Source organism: Monodelphis domestica, chromosome 4 (assembly GCF_027887165.1).
Source record: "Monodelphis domestica isolate mMonDom1 chromosome 4, mMonDom1.pri, whole genome shotgun sequence".
Taxonomy (NCBI): domain Eukaryota; kingdom Metazoa; phylum Chordata; class Mammalia; order Didelphimorphia; family Didelphidae; genus Monodelphis; species Monodelphis domestica.
This window is the reverse complement of record NC_077230.1, coordinates 14,660,892-14,674,405: the sequence shown is the minus strand read 5'-3', so window position 1 is coordinate 14,674,405 and position 13,514 is coordinate 14,660,892.

The window sequence follows — 13,514 nt, the reverse complement described above, 5'->3', positions numbered from 1 at the left end:
TTGAGTCTAAATTCTCTCAGGAACTGCCTTTTGATAGACATTCATGCTATCAAAAGAACTTTTGGGGAAAATAGATATTTGGAAGTATTGGCATTATATAATGTTATTGCCAAATAAAACATATGTCACCTATAAAAACTCTCATATGCACATATGTAAAAATTCTGGAAACAATTGTCTTTTTCTTAAATCTTTATCTTCTGCCTTAGAATCAATACTGTTCTGAGGCAGAAGAGCAGGAAGGGCAAGGCAGTGGGGTTAAGTGACTTGCCTAGGGTCACACAGGTAGGAAGAGTCAGAAGTCACATTTAAACCCAGGACCTCCTGTGAAACCAAATTTTCTAACCAATTTCTAAGTTTCCATAGATTTTTATCCCATTTGTCAACAATGTTAAAACCCAATGATTCGTTTTTCAGCATAATTGGCCAGTGTCAGAGAAGATATTCCTAGCCAACTTCCAACAAAAACTTCCTTGGGGTAATTGGTAGGTGGGATTGAAAAATGACTCTCTTGACTTAGTAAATATATGTAGCCATTGGTTAATTTTTTCAATATGAAGTTATGAATTTTTCTGATACAGCTTTTTTTCGCAATAACATCCATTAAAACTATCCAAATTAAATTGAATTTAGAATGATATACATAAACATGATTTAAAAACAAATTAATGTATACCCATACATGCTCACTTATTTTTATCAACAAGAATACATAACCTCAAAATTCTGGAGAACACTGTAAAAGGGCAATGAGACGTGCACAAATAACCATAATACACAATAACACGTGATAAATATGCCTGTAAGAGAGACACCACCAAAAAAAGCCAAAGGGAACAAAAGGGTTTTGTTAGCGGATGAGACTGGAGAAGGCTACACAGAGGATAACACTTTAGAGTATGGGGAGGATTTTAACAGGGGGCACAGGAAAAAGATACAAAGCAAGAGAGAAACAGTACAGTGAAGTAGAAAGTCTCCTGGCTCTGACATTAACCTGTATGTCTCCGAGCAAGAGGCTTAACTTTTCTGACATTTATTTTCCTTTTCTGTAAAATAGGGATAATAATAACTGCACTACTTACTTTATAGGAGTGATATTGTATAAATTCTAAATAGCAAAAGTGTGAAGAACAAAAACAATTTGTGGAACTGGTAAGCTATGAATCCTTAATTCTAAAACTATATAACTCATGAACATTTTTTTAGCTCTTACTTTACATTTTAGAATCAGTACTATGCATTGGTTCCAAGGCAGAAGAACAATAAGGGCTAGGCAATAGAGGTTAAGTGACTTGCCCAGGGTCACACAGCTGGGAAGTGTCTGAGGTCAGATTCAAACCCAGGACCTCCCATCCATCCTGAACATCTTTTGTGGTTGTTTAGTCATTCAGGCATGTCTAACTCTGTGATCTCATGGACCATACATAACCCATCTGGGTCCCTCTGTCCTCCACTATCTCCTGAAGTCTGTCCAAGCTCAGGTTCATTGTTTCCATGGGTATCGAGTCATCTCATCCTCCACCATTGACTTTTCCTTTTGTCCTCAATATTTCCCAGCATCAAAGTCTTTTCCAATGGGTCCTGGCTTCTCATTATGTGACTAAAGTATTTAAGCTTTAGCTTGATTATTTGACCTTCCAGTGAAGAATTAATTTCTTTTAAGTATTGGCAGATTTGATCTTCTTGCTATCCAAAGAACTCTCAACAGCCAGAAGCCAGCACCATAATTTTGAATTTTTTTCTTTTGAAGCCTCAGTCCTGGGGAGGTCAACTTTCCTTATAGTCCAACTCTCCCTCCAAGAACTACCTACCATAGCTTTGATTATACAGACCTTTATCAGCAATTATCCGATTTTAGCATGCTATCCCTATATGCCAGCATCTTTTAATCTCATGGCTCTAGTCACCCTCTGCAGTGATATTGGAGCCCAAGAATCTGAAATCTGACCCAGCTTCCATTTCTTCTCCCTCTGTTTGCCAGGAAGCAATGGCACCAGTTTCCATGATCAGTTTGTTGACGCTAAATTTCAAATCAGCTTTTATACTGTCCTCTTTCACCTTCATCAAGAGGCTTCTTAATTTTTCTTCACTTTCTGCCATCAGTGGGCTATCATTTGCATATGTGAAATTATTGATATCCCTCCCATCAACCTTGATTCTGTCTTTTTGTTCATCCCTCCTGGCAGTGCACTTATTTTAAAAGTCCTCCAGGATGTTCAATGCCAGGATACAAAGACATTTTACTAAAATGGTATGGTAATAGGAATAGCCACAAAATAGTCATCCTCCTCCTCCTCCTCACCAAACAGGGGCATATTTTTAGTAGATATGTACACTTCCCGGGTGAAGATTCTGCACAGACTTAGAATGTAATGGCATTGGAGTCACCTGCAGGGAACATGGGCGGCTACCCACAATTTATGCTTCTCTTACTGCAGCACCCCAATGTCCTTTCTTTTCTCTTGGAATTCTGCTCTACCCCTGAGTGCAGTGTCTCTGGGGAGTGGGTCATTCCCTGGCTTTGCTCTTCTTGGCAACTTGCTTTCCCCCACCTCTTGACATCATAGATAATTCTCTTCTCTGCTTCCAGAGGTCTACTCTGTTGCTGCTTCCTCCCTGGAATGTTGTGCCTTGCTATGAATGTGTCTCTAATTCCTATTAGATGTGTCCCCACTGTTCTCTGGACTCTCCCAAACTGCTGGATTCAGTGTCTCCCACTGGACAAGGAGCTCTGCTGCTTGATGCCATAGTTGACAGAAAATCCCCTTCTCTTACCTGCTGCCCTCCATTAGCAGTGCAAGGTCACATTCCACAGCACTGATCCTTGCCATGAAATTTCAGCTAGCCCTAGGGTTGAACAGACTTGTTTTTTAAAGGCCTCCAGGAAGCACTTAATGGCAGTTGTTCTAGGAATTCCTTTACTGCTCTGCACGTAAAGAGGGGCACTTCTGTTTGTGTGATTGTTCAGCATCCCTTCCTCAAATTCCGTGTTTTTGGACTCCAGTTCTGACCAGCTAACACTAAGGCAGCTCGTTTTCTGCCATTCTCATAGGAGTAGGTTGTCTGCTATCAATGTGGCTGGGCAGTGCCTACTTTGTAAACAAACCACCATTTGTTACTTGCTAAAAATAAGCCTTTTTTGCTCTGTGGAACATTATGTCCCACTCTCTGGAGCTGAAAGGTTTTATTTTTTTAGGCTAACAAATGGTTTATATCTCCCTAGAGCTGCTGCAATCTCCTTACTCTTTGTCTGCAGCTAATAACTTCAACCTGATTGCAGTGGCTATGGCAAACATTGGGCTTGAGATATGTCTTTTAGAAATACCGCCAGACCTAGGCTTTAGTTTGACAGATGAAGTGGTAGAGCTAGAGACCACTGGAGGACACATAGGACCTTGAACTTGTCTGGGATAAATATCTATCTAGGAAGAATGATGACAAGGACATTTATGATTCAAATGAGTATTATCTATAGGATCCTGGGAGAGCTAGATGGCTCAGTGGATAATGCCCCAGGCCTGGAATCTGGGGCACCTGGGTTCACATCTGGCCTCTGACACTTCCTGGTTATGTGACTTAGGGCAAGTCACTTAACCCCATTTGTCTAGCCCTTACCACTCTTCTGTTTTAGACTTGATACTAAGGCAGAAGATAACAGTTTGAAAAGAAAAGAAACTAGGATCCTTTTCCAAATTTTCTGGTGAGTTAGATCCCTGAGCAAGACCACATCTCCCTGCCATGGATTATAACAATTAAAATTAGTTTCTCTGCTAAAAGTATTATATTTTTATATAATATTTTATTTATATTTTATTATAAAAGAAATTTATAATAAAAATATTATATTTTTATGAGGTATATTAAAGATTAAGAAATAAAGAAAATACAAAATAAGAAAGCACATGCCTAGGCACAGAGCCCATTCACAACCACTTACTCTACATCTTGCCTGCTAGGTAGAGAGCCACTTGAGCCTAGAAGCGGAAGGAAGCGGAGAGACCCGAAGTAGGCGGAGGGTCAGTTTAAATACAATTTTTGTTCTCAGCCCAGGTGGGAGTTCAGGTGATATTATAGGGAATTTTGGGATCTACCAAAGACTTCTGGGAATTGAAGTCCAGGGTTCAAATCTCCATTTTTACAGGATCTAAGGTTATCCTAAAGGACTTTGGGTATCTTCTTAATGCCATCAGCTCAAGTCCCCATTCCAATATCACCTGCCAATCACAGTTAGTATTTCTTATATCATCCATATAGAGTACCCCAAGTATCATTTAAACAATATCAATAGCTTTTACAGAGGAATATTTGCCAAAAAGATGAAGTGAGAAAAGAAGTACAAATATTCTACCCCCACACTCTTCTCTATGACACTGTGGCCTCTAGGGAGGCTGGGCTCAAACTTAAAGCAATTTTCTACAAAGCATCGGATAGCCAGGGCTGTTGCTTTCCCTTGGCTGCCTGCTGTCCACTGATATGAACCCAGACCTCTGGTGGTTCTCTCTGCTCTCTAGTTAAAGCTCATAAAGTCACTGCCTGATTGGATATTCATTTATCTAAGGGCAGGAAAGAACAATTGTAAAGAGGCAAAGAACAGAGAGATCCATATTCAGATAGTGAGATTAACACTCAGAAGCTTGGAGCTTGTTTCCCTCACTTGAACCAGTCAGGCAAGAAAGAGGGACAGAATAATTTATTCCAAAGCTGTAAACATTTATTAAGCTACTACTATGTGCTAGGGGATACGATTGATAGAAAGACCGTTTTTGCCCTCAAAGAGTTTTTAATATAAAGGAGACAATATGACAAAGGAGGAAGAGGGGAACAGATTCTAGAGGGTATCTTGTTCCATGGAGTTGAGACCAGACAGGCCAACAGATACAAAGTAGAATGATCTGAGTCCAGTTTCTGCCCAAGACATTGGGAGGAGTTTGGTATTCCAGCCTCCAGCTGCCTCTCCATTCAGGGGAAACAGAAGGCTGAGGGAGATGGTCTATCAAGGCTTGAGTTAGCAGCATGGTGGTAAGGTTAGAAGTGGTGAGTTCATCCTGGGAGGACATCTTGTTCTACAGTGTTGAAACTAGGTAGAATAGTAAATGCAAAGTTAATAAATGTTTTTTTGTTTTAAAGTTTTCTCAAGCTGACTCAGCAGCCATATGAAAAGGTCCTTTGCCTCACACGGTATGCAGAACAAAAGCAAGAGCTGTACATTTAATGAAGTGTGCATAGGAGTTGCACCAGCAGTGTATGCTGTGTGTTCATATAGACTGGGCTTATTGTCATTCCCCTATGACACATGCATAGCTTTCATTTAAATTCTACTCCAATATTTGATCCATGAAAATGGGATCCTGGACTTTGAAGTCTATAACAGCAGAGAACTCTCTCTAACAAGTTCTACTGGTCTGAAAAAGCACTGAGCATGGGCCTGGTGATGGATTATTATTTAACCCAGAAGAAATTTGTCACTGGATAGGTCTTGGCATGGTGAATCTTATAGTCCTAACAATTCTTGAAGACAGTCTTCTGAGTTATAGAGGAGCTACAATTTCTGTCATTGGTGGTACCATTATGATTTAATCACAGATCCTTAAACTAGCTCAAATATTGCAGAATGTGTTGATATGGTATTTAAATCTTGGCTCAAAGGTTCATTTGCATAAGATTTCTCATTAGTGGAGATTGATCTTTCAATAGGGGTGGAATTGAAGGAGGAGAGATCCTAGTCTTTTGGCTTCCAGCTAGGAAAGAGAAAAGAGGGAGAGGATTGGGAGAGGAAAACTCTAGGAAAAAGCCAACACACAGACAGCAATCTCTTCTATATGGCAGCTTTTTCACTTTGTGAGTTCCCTCTAGAAGCAGGCAGCCAGCAAATCTCTCCTTTAATTCTGCGCCTCATGTCAGCAGGGATACTGAGTAAATTAATCACCACCAATGAGGAGAGTCTTATTTAATCAATCCTTTGAACCCAGACCTACAATTATGTCTTCCTTTCCTTATATAGAAAATGAGAGCATCAGATGCTTTTTTTTTTCAAACTCAAGAAACAGAATTAGTGAGGTCCGACCAGCGGCCTCTCTGAGGATCCAAGGTTTCTCTGACCATCCTATAGATGAGATGAGAAACACCATGCATTCAACCCACATATGCAGGCATCACACACAGTGGTCTGCCATGATACTGTGGCTCATTTATTATATAGGTTTTCAGATACATAAACACAATCAATTCTCTACCTATGTGACATTCTACATTTTGATTGGATATTATCAAATCACCTAAACAACATTCTTGTGATGTTACTACAACAAAGAATTCTGTGATCATTTACTGCGTTTCTACAACACTCTGTGATAGATATGATTAACATGAATAAAGCCAATTGTAGGTTAGCACCCCTTGACCTGCTGAGAGAATCATTGTGCTTTTGGTCAGCTTTCACTATCTATCATAATATAATTGCTTGGGAGATGAACAACAAAACATCTTCGTATGTAGGTGTGAGGACTTAAAGCAGACCAGTTTGGGGGTTTTCCTCAATTTACAAGTTCTGTGTTTCTTGTGTTTCTTTGAAGTGCCTAGCAATGCTGCTTGGCTTCTGTTCATCAACAAATTCATTGGAGTGTGATAACTGTAGGGAAAGATTTATTATGGTGCTCAAGCATTTGGCCAGTGTTTATTGTAAAGCCTTGAAGCATATCTTGTGCTTGAGAAAGGAGGGGTTATGTGCAATGATCTTTGGGCTTTGATTCTGTAATTGCAATCTTATTGGGGTACTAATCTAGGGGGATTAAAGTGAGGTATATATTTTTTGATCCTATAAGTAATTGCTGTCATATTATTTCTCCTGTATTGGGGATAGAATAATAATCATAGCAAGTCCATTAGTGGGAGAAGTTGGGGAGAGAAGTCACGGGGGGGGGGGGATAAGTGGGGACCTCCATTTCTATTTCCTCAGACTGTGACCTTGTCAGCCAGTCAGGGTATGATGGCCTCCCGCACAGAATCAATAAATAAGCATTTGTTAAGTGCCAGGCATCTATGTGAGACACTATGCTAGTTGTTAGGGATACAAATACAAAAGCAAGAGAGTTGTTGCCCTCAAAAAACTTAACTTTTACAGGAGGAAACAGATTACTGGGTTATAGATTCAGAATTGGAAAATAAGAGGCCACCTAATTAAAATGCTTAATTTTACAGATGATGAAACTGAAGTCCATTTTAGTTAAATTATGTGCCCAAGGTCACATAGCTAGTGGGGCAGAGCTAAAGTTCAAATTTGGGAAAGGAGACCTATTTAGAAATCACAAAGTAAGGCATCTTCCTAACTATGGGCATGCTTCTACAAGGTTGAGACCCATGGGCTAAATTCAGTATTGGATGATCATTTGGCAATGCAACAAAAGCTAGTTGCTGTAAGGCCTACAATTAAGACTGTTATTTACTATTGAACTTTGGGCAGTGACACTGTTCTGGACAACAGAGGTACCACTAAGCAGTCTTGATAGGAAGACTATAGAGGGAGTAGATACTGTTGGCTCATTGTTGACCCATATGATATATTGATCAATATATTTCAGAAATTGAGCCCAACAATGGTTCAGAGGTAAGCAACTATGATAATGAAAAAGCTAATAAGTAGGTCCTATGAGAAAAATTAATGGGATTAATGTTATTTATCATGAGGAAAAACAGATCGAGGAGTCATTGAATAAATGTCTTTATGTGCATGAAAGACTAGCTAGAAAATGAGCCTCAGTTCTCTCCTGAGAATTGAACAAGAACACAAGGCACAAAATTTTGAAATAATGTTTTTTCTCAGTGGCATGTACAAACAATTTCTAACATTTGTTTAAAAAATTTTTATGACTCAAATTTAAGGAGGAAGAATTTTATTGTCTCAGGAAAAATTTTCCTCATATTAAGTTGTAAGAAATATAATTTAGGGGCAGCTAGGTGGCTCAGCGGATAAAGAGCCAGGCCAAGAGATAGGAGGTCCTGGGTTCAAATTTGACCTTAGATACTTCCTGTGTTACACTGGGAAAGCCACTTAACCCCATTAGCCTAGCCCTGTTCTTCTGCCTTGGCACTAATTACTGTAGATTATAAGACAGAAGGTAAGGGTTAAAGAAAAAAGAAGTGTAATTTAATAGTCCAAATACTTTTTTAAAAGAAAAGGCAATACCCAGATGTGTTTTAAATATAATTCTACCTGAGAGGCATTATGCTATGTATCTCTAACACACATGACTGTAACCACAATTCAATCATTAAGTCATTTAGCCTGTCAGTGCTCTAGGCCAGAGGTGCCAAGCACCCCCATTCTTCATGAGGCCCACAACACTCTTAAGGACTAACCAAACCAGATAAAAAATGTAATTTGAAATATTTAATAAACTAAAATAAAACACATTATTGTTGTTTGGTCATGTCTTACTCTTGGTGACCCCATTTGGTTTTGTTGGTGGTGGTGGTTTTTTTGGCAAAGATGCTGGAGTGGTTTGCCATTTCCTTCTCCTGCTCATTTTTTTTTTCAGATGGAAACACTGAGGCAACAAGAGTTAAGTGACTTACCCAGGGTCACACAGTTAGTAAGTGTCTGAGGCCAGATTTGAACTCATGAAGATGAAATTACTGACTCCAGGCCCAGCATTCTATTGAACTATGTCATCTAGCTGCCCCACAATACAAGATAGATAATGCTAATTTGTGACCTGTGGTGATCTGCTTCTATCTGACTGATACCACTGTTTCAGGCAACTCTCTAAATCTAAGCTCTAGATAGTCTGCAGACCTGTATTTAGTAAAGGGAGTTTTCTCTCCTGGGAAACCACAGGCTCGATCCCTGCCCCTACCTGGAAGTTAGGGCATGGGACAGAGACCAGTCCCATGGTACTAAGTGATTGATTTTCATAAAATTTCAGAGTAGACCAACCTATATTGGAATAAGAATCTCCTCTACAACATCTCTGACTTTTACTGGAGGCACCTTAATATAACTATCTTCCCCCCGCACCCTGTACCATTCTGTTTTTTTAATTGCTTCATCAAACAAATTATAAGAGAATTTTATTTTTACTTTAAGAGAACATCTTAATTTGATCTTAATTTTCTTTTGCACTGTAAAATGTAGCTTATCCATTGTATAGTTTTAGACTATTAGTTTCAAAATACTTCCCAAGCATTAAGTAAATAGGATATGTTCTCTGTGGGAGGGGTTAAGGACAATTCTCTTTAATTTTCCTGAAATAGGAAAGATTATACAGTATTTATTTAATTGGTTAGTTAAGAAAAATTTTCCATCGTTACATGATTAATGTTCCTTCTCCTCCCTCCTCACAGCGCCCTTCCCATAGCCAACACTCAATCCAGTGGGTTTTACATGTCACTGATCAAGACCTATTTCCATATTACTGATATTTGCACTAGGGTAGTCTACATCCTCAATCATATCCCCATCGACTCATGTGATCAGACAGTTGTTTCTCTTCTCTGTTTATACTCCCACAGTCCTTTCTCTGGATGTGGATAGAGTTCTTTATCATAAGTCCCTCAGAATTGTCCTGGATTAATTTAATTGTTGCTAGTAGAGAAGTCTATTACATTCTATTGTGCCACAGTGTATCTGTCTCTGTGTATAAGGTTCTCCTGGTTCTGCTCCTTTTACTCTGCATCACTTCCTGGAGGTTTGAACCAATTCTGACAAAAATGAGGTTCCAGCATTGCCTTGCATTTCCCCCCATTTTCCCCTCCACTATAAAATTTCTTTCTTGTATGCCTGTTATGTGAGAAAATTTTCTCCATTTTACCTCCCTCTTCATTTGTCAAGGCATTCTTTTTTCTCAGCCCTTCATTTTTTTGGAGATTATTGCAACATAATCAAGTCATACCTATTCCTTTTAATTGCCCTAATAATGATAAAGTTCTTAAGAATTACATGTAACATCTTCTCATAAAGGAATGTAAACAGTTTAGCTTTGTCAAGATTCTTATTGTTACTGTGTAACTAGAATCTGTTACCCTAAAAACTACAATCCCCAGCAAAACTAAGATTCCCAGAACCCCACTCACTTCCTATAGTTACATGCAAGATATAAATTGTGTGGAGTTCCATCTCTCATGCTCTTTCCTTCCTGTCAAGGCTTTGGTGGAGTGGGTTTTTTTTGAACAAGTAGAAAAACGTAGTCAGGTGGTTCTATTTTGTTAGATATATAAACTTTATAAAAACAATACTTGAATTATTTATTTATTATTATTTATTGAATTATTTGGGGTGTATGGTGTGCTCAGGGAGGGGTAGTATCTCTGGTATGAAGGGCTTGTCGTGCCCTCTTAGGGCAGCTCTCCAGCCTCTGACCCTCACCTGACACCCAGCTCTCACTTGTGGCTCCCAGTAGCTGCTAGCATGCGGCAGCGGCCACACCCCGGGCAACGGCTTCAACAGGCCAGCTAAACCTTGTGAGGGTAGCCATCAGGTCGACGTCGACCCCTGGTGAACCAGGGCTTTGCTCACCCAGCATGTGAAGACTGCTTCGGCGGAACAGGCGGAAGAAACCAATAAGAAGGTTCAACGGCTGAGATGGCGACGCAGCAAAGCACTGTGGAGTGCTTAGGGCATGTTGGAGCACAAAAGACAACACGGCCATCCAATGCAGCTGAGGAAGTCTCCAGGTGTAATGACTTTTCGTGCCACTGGACCCAGGCTTCCAACGCCGAGAGAGTGGGACTGTCTCTGTGCATCGACTTTCCCACTTAAATCTTCATGCACAAATGTCTTTGTGCACAAAAACGCACAAAGACAATCGTCATCCTTGGTTACCGAGAGACTACTACTACTACTTGAATTATTTATATTAATTTAAATCCTACGTTTATGGTGACCAGAAGTGGGGTTCAGAATCCTTAATTCTCTCTGAGTAGATTAGTTTGAAAAGAAACAAAATTTTTCTTGCCAAGGCCTTTTGTTCTCCCTTCCCCCTATGTGGAACTCTCTTTGGAGTAGTCCTGATGTTGCTTCTGCCACCAGTTGTTGCCAATCCTGCCTCCGGCTGCTAACTCCCTGAGTGGTCCCAGCTGCTTGTTCATTGCTTTTGCTGCTCCTGCTCCTCCTCCTCTTGCTGCTGCTGCTGTTGCTGCTATTGATTGGAGCCGTTCTCTGGAGGCTTGGAAAGTATAAATCCCTCTTTACTTTACATTGCCAACAGCTGAGTGCTTGCTCACAGCTTGCCTTGGAAGTTTGGGTATGTTTTCTGCTTGGTGTTGTGAAATAGAAACCTATAACTCCATATAGATAATTTAGGTAAATAAAGTAAAAAAACCCAAGTTTCTCCAAGTCAAGGTAGAAACTTAGATTTTATTGAAAGACGGCCAAGTCTTCCAATAAAAGCATTCTATTGCATGTATTACATTGTTGGACCCCGCAAGAGACAACGCCCAGAGGCGGAGACCTGGTTTTTATAGCAAAATGAATACTTCCGTACAAGATCACAAGACATAACATCATATAGACCTTATTTTATAAACAGTTACCCAATTACAAAGCTGATTGTTTAGTTCATTTCAGAAAGCCCATATTGGTCTTTTGACTAATGACTAAGTCAAGTCAAATGACCGTTACCTCTCTCTCATCTGATCTGGGAGAAGAGATGACTATTTCCAAACAGGAAAGGGTGCATGATGTTTGTGCCACATTGGGACATGATATTGGGATAGTCAGCATCTTATGATGAAGGGAAGTACAAACTTAGGGTGGGGTTAGATATCCCATTAGAAGCAGTTTTTATGCTTTAGTTAGAAATCCTTGTAAAAATTATGAATTTTACTGATTGTATTAAGATTATAATGGAATTTATACTAATCACATTAGAATCACAATACTGATTACCTTAAACCTATCACTATCACTAAAATCCATTCAAGTATAAGGGGGTAGGGGCCTTTTTTCCCCACCTTGGAGAAGGCACCATGAAGAGGCCTGCAGATACCTCACACTGCACAAAAGATCCAGAATGAACTTTGGGATGTAGTTAATTTGAACTGTGGGGAGTTGAAAGCACTTATTTTGTATGTATACTCTTATGCAAAAGGGGACTTCCCCCCTAATTGGCTTTTTGTCAATGTGCCTAGCAATCATTGGTTTTGTTCTTTTTCCCTTTTATCCCCAAATTATTGTAACTTATAAGTTTGTTATGCTTACAAGATCCATTGGGGAGACTAGCTTTCCAAAGGGCCTCAGGGAGGATTGTATAATTAGAATCTGTTAACTCTAAAAACTACGATTCCCAGCAAAACTACAATCCCCAGCAAAAAATTTCCAGAACCCCACTCATTTCCTGTCATTATGAGCTGACATAGACAGAATATAAATTGTGTGGAGTTCCATCTCAAGGCTTTGGTAGAATAGGCTTTTGTGAGCAAGTAGAAAAACTTAGTCATGTGGTTCTATTTATTAGATAATAAAATTTATAAAAACAATACTTGAAATATTGAACATTAATATAACTCCTACATTACTCTTTCATGTTCACCTTTTTGTGTTTCTCTTGACTCTTGTATTTGAAAGTTATATTTTTTTATTCAGCTCTGATTTTTTCCTGATTAAAGTCCTCTATTTCATTAAACATCAGTTTTTTCCCTGTGAAAGTTTATGCTTAGTTTGTCTGGGTACTGTAAAAATGGAGATTTGAACCTAGGACTTCAATCCCCAGAAGTCCTTGCTCTAGTTCTCGAGATGCTTTGTAACCTCACCTGAATTCTGACCTGGGCTGAGAACAAATTATTATTTAAAGAGTCTCCACCTACAGCTGGGCCTCTTCCTACTTCCGCTTCCCAGCAGACCCATCTCTCATGATGTAAGTGAAATTGAATGGGCCTCTCAGCCCACCTAGGCACATGCTTTTCTTACTTGTATTTTCTTAAATTCTTAATCCTTAATAAATCCTCATAAAATATAATACTCCTTGACAGAGAAACTAATTTTTACCTGCCACAGTTTGGCCTAAATTTTAATCTTAACAGTTGGCGACCACGAAGGGATAAAAGACTCTCAATTTTTTTAAAAAAAGGATAGCCTAGATAATGATTTCTAAGCCGCGTTTCTATAAGCCTTTTAGCAAGCCTCTTGACTTATCTTGTGCTTGCCTGCGTTCCTGTCCTGGCCCTGCCCACCCCGGTGGTCTCTTTCTCATTCACCTGGTCTCGGTTCCTGCCTACCTTTCCCACCGGCCCAGCTGCACTCCGTTCTCACCTGGTGCCTGCTCTCCCGGCCCAGCCTGACCCGTCCCTGCCTACCTGCTTCTGCGCCCCAGCAAGCTCCCTAATCCCAGCCCCGGCTGCCTGCCCTGCTGCCTGCAATCAGGACTAACTGCCCAGGACTCATTTCTACCGGCTGGTAAAGACGGGGTGACAATTTTCCCTTAGGCTAAGATTAGCCTCCACGTGGACTGGGGGAAGAGTATCATAGGAGGGGAGAAAGAAAGGGAGAGAAGAAGAAAGAGACTTTTCCAAACAGAAACTTA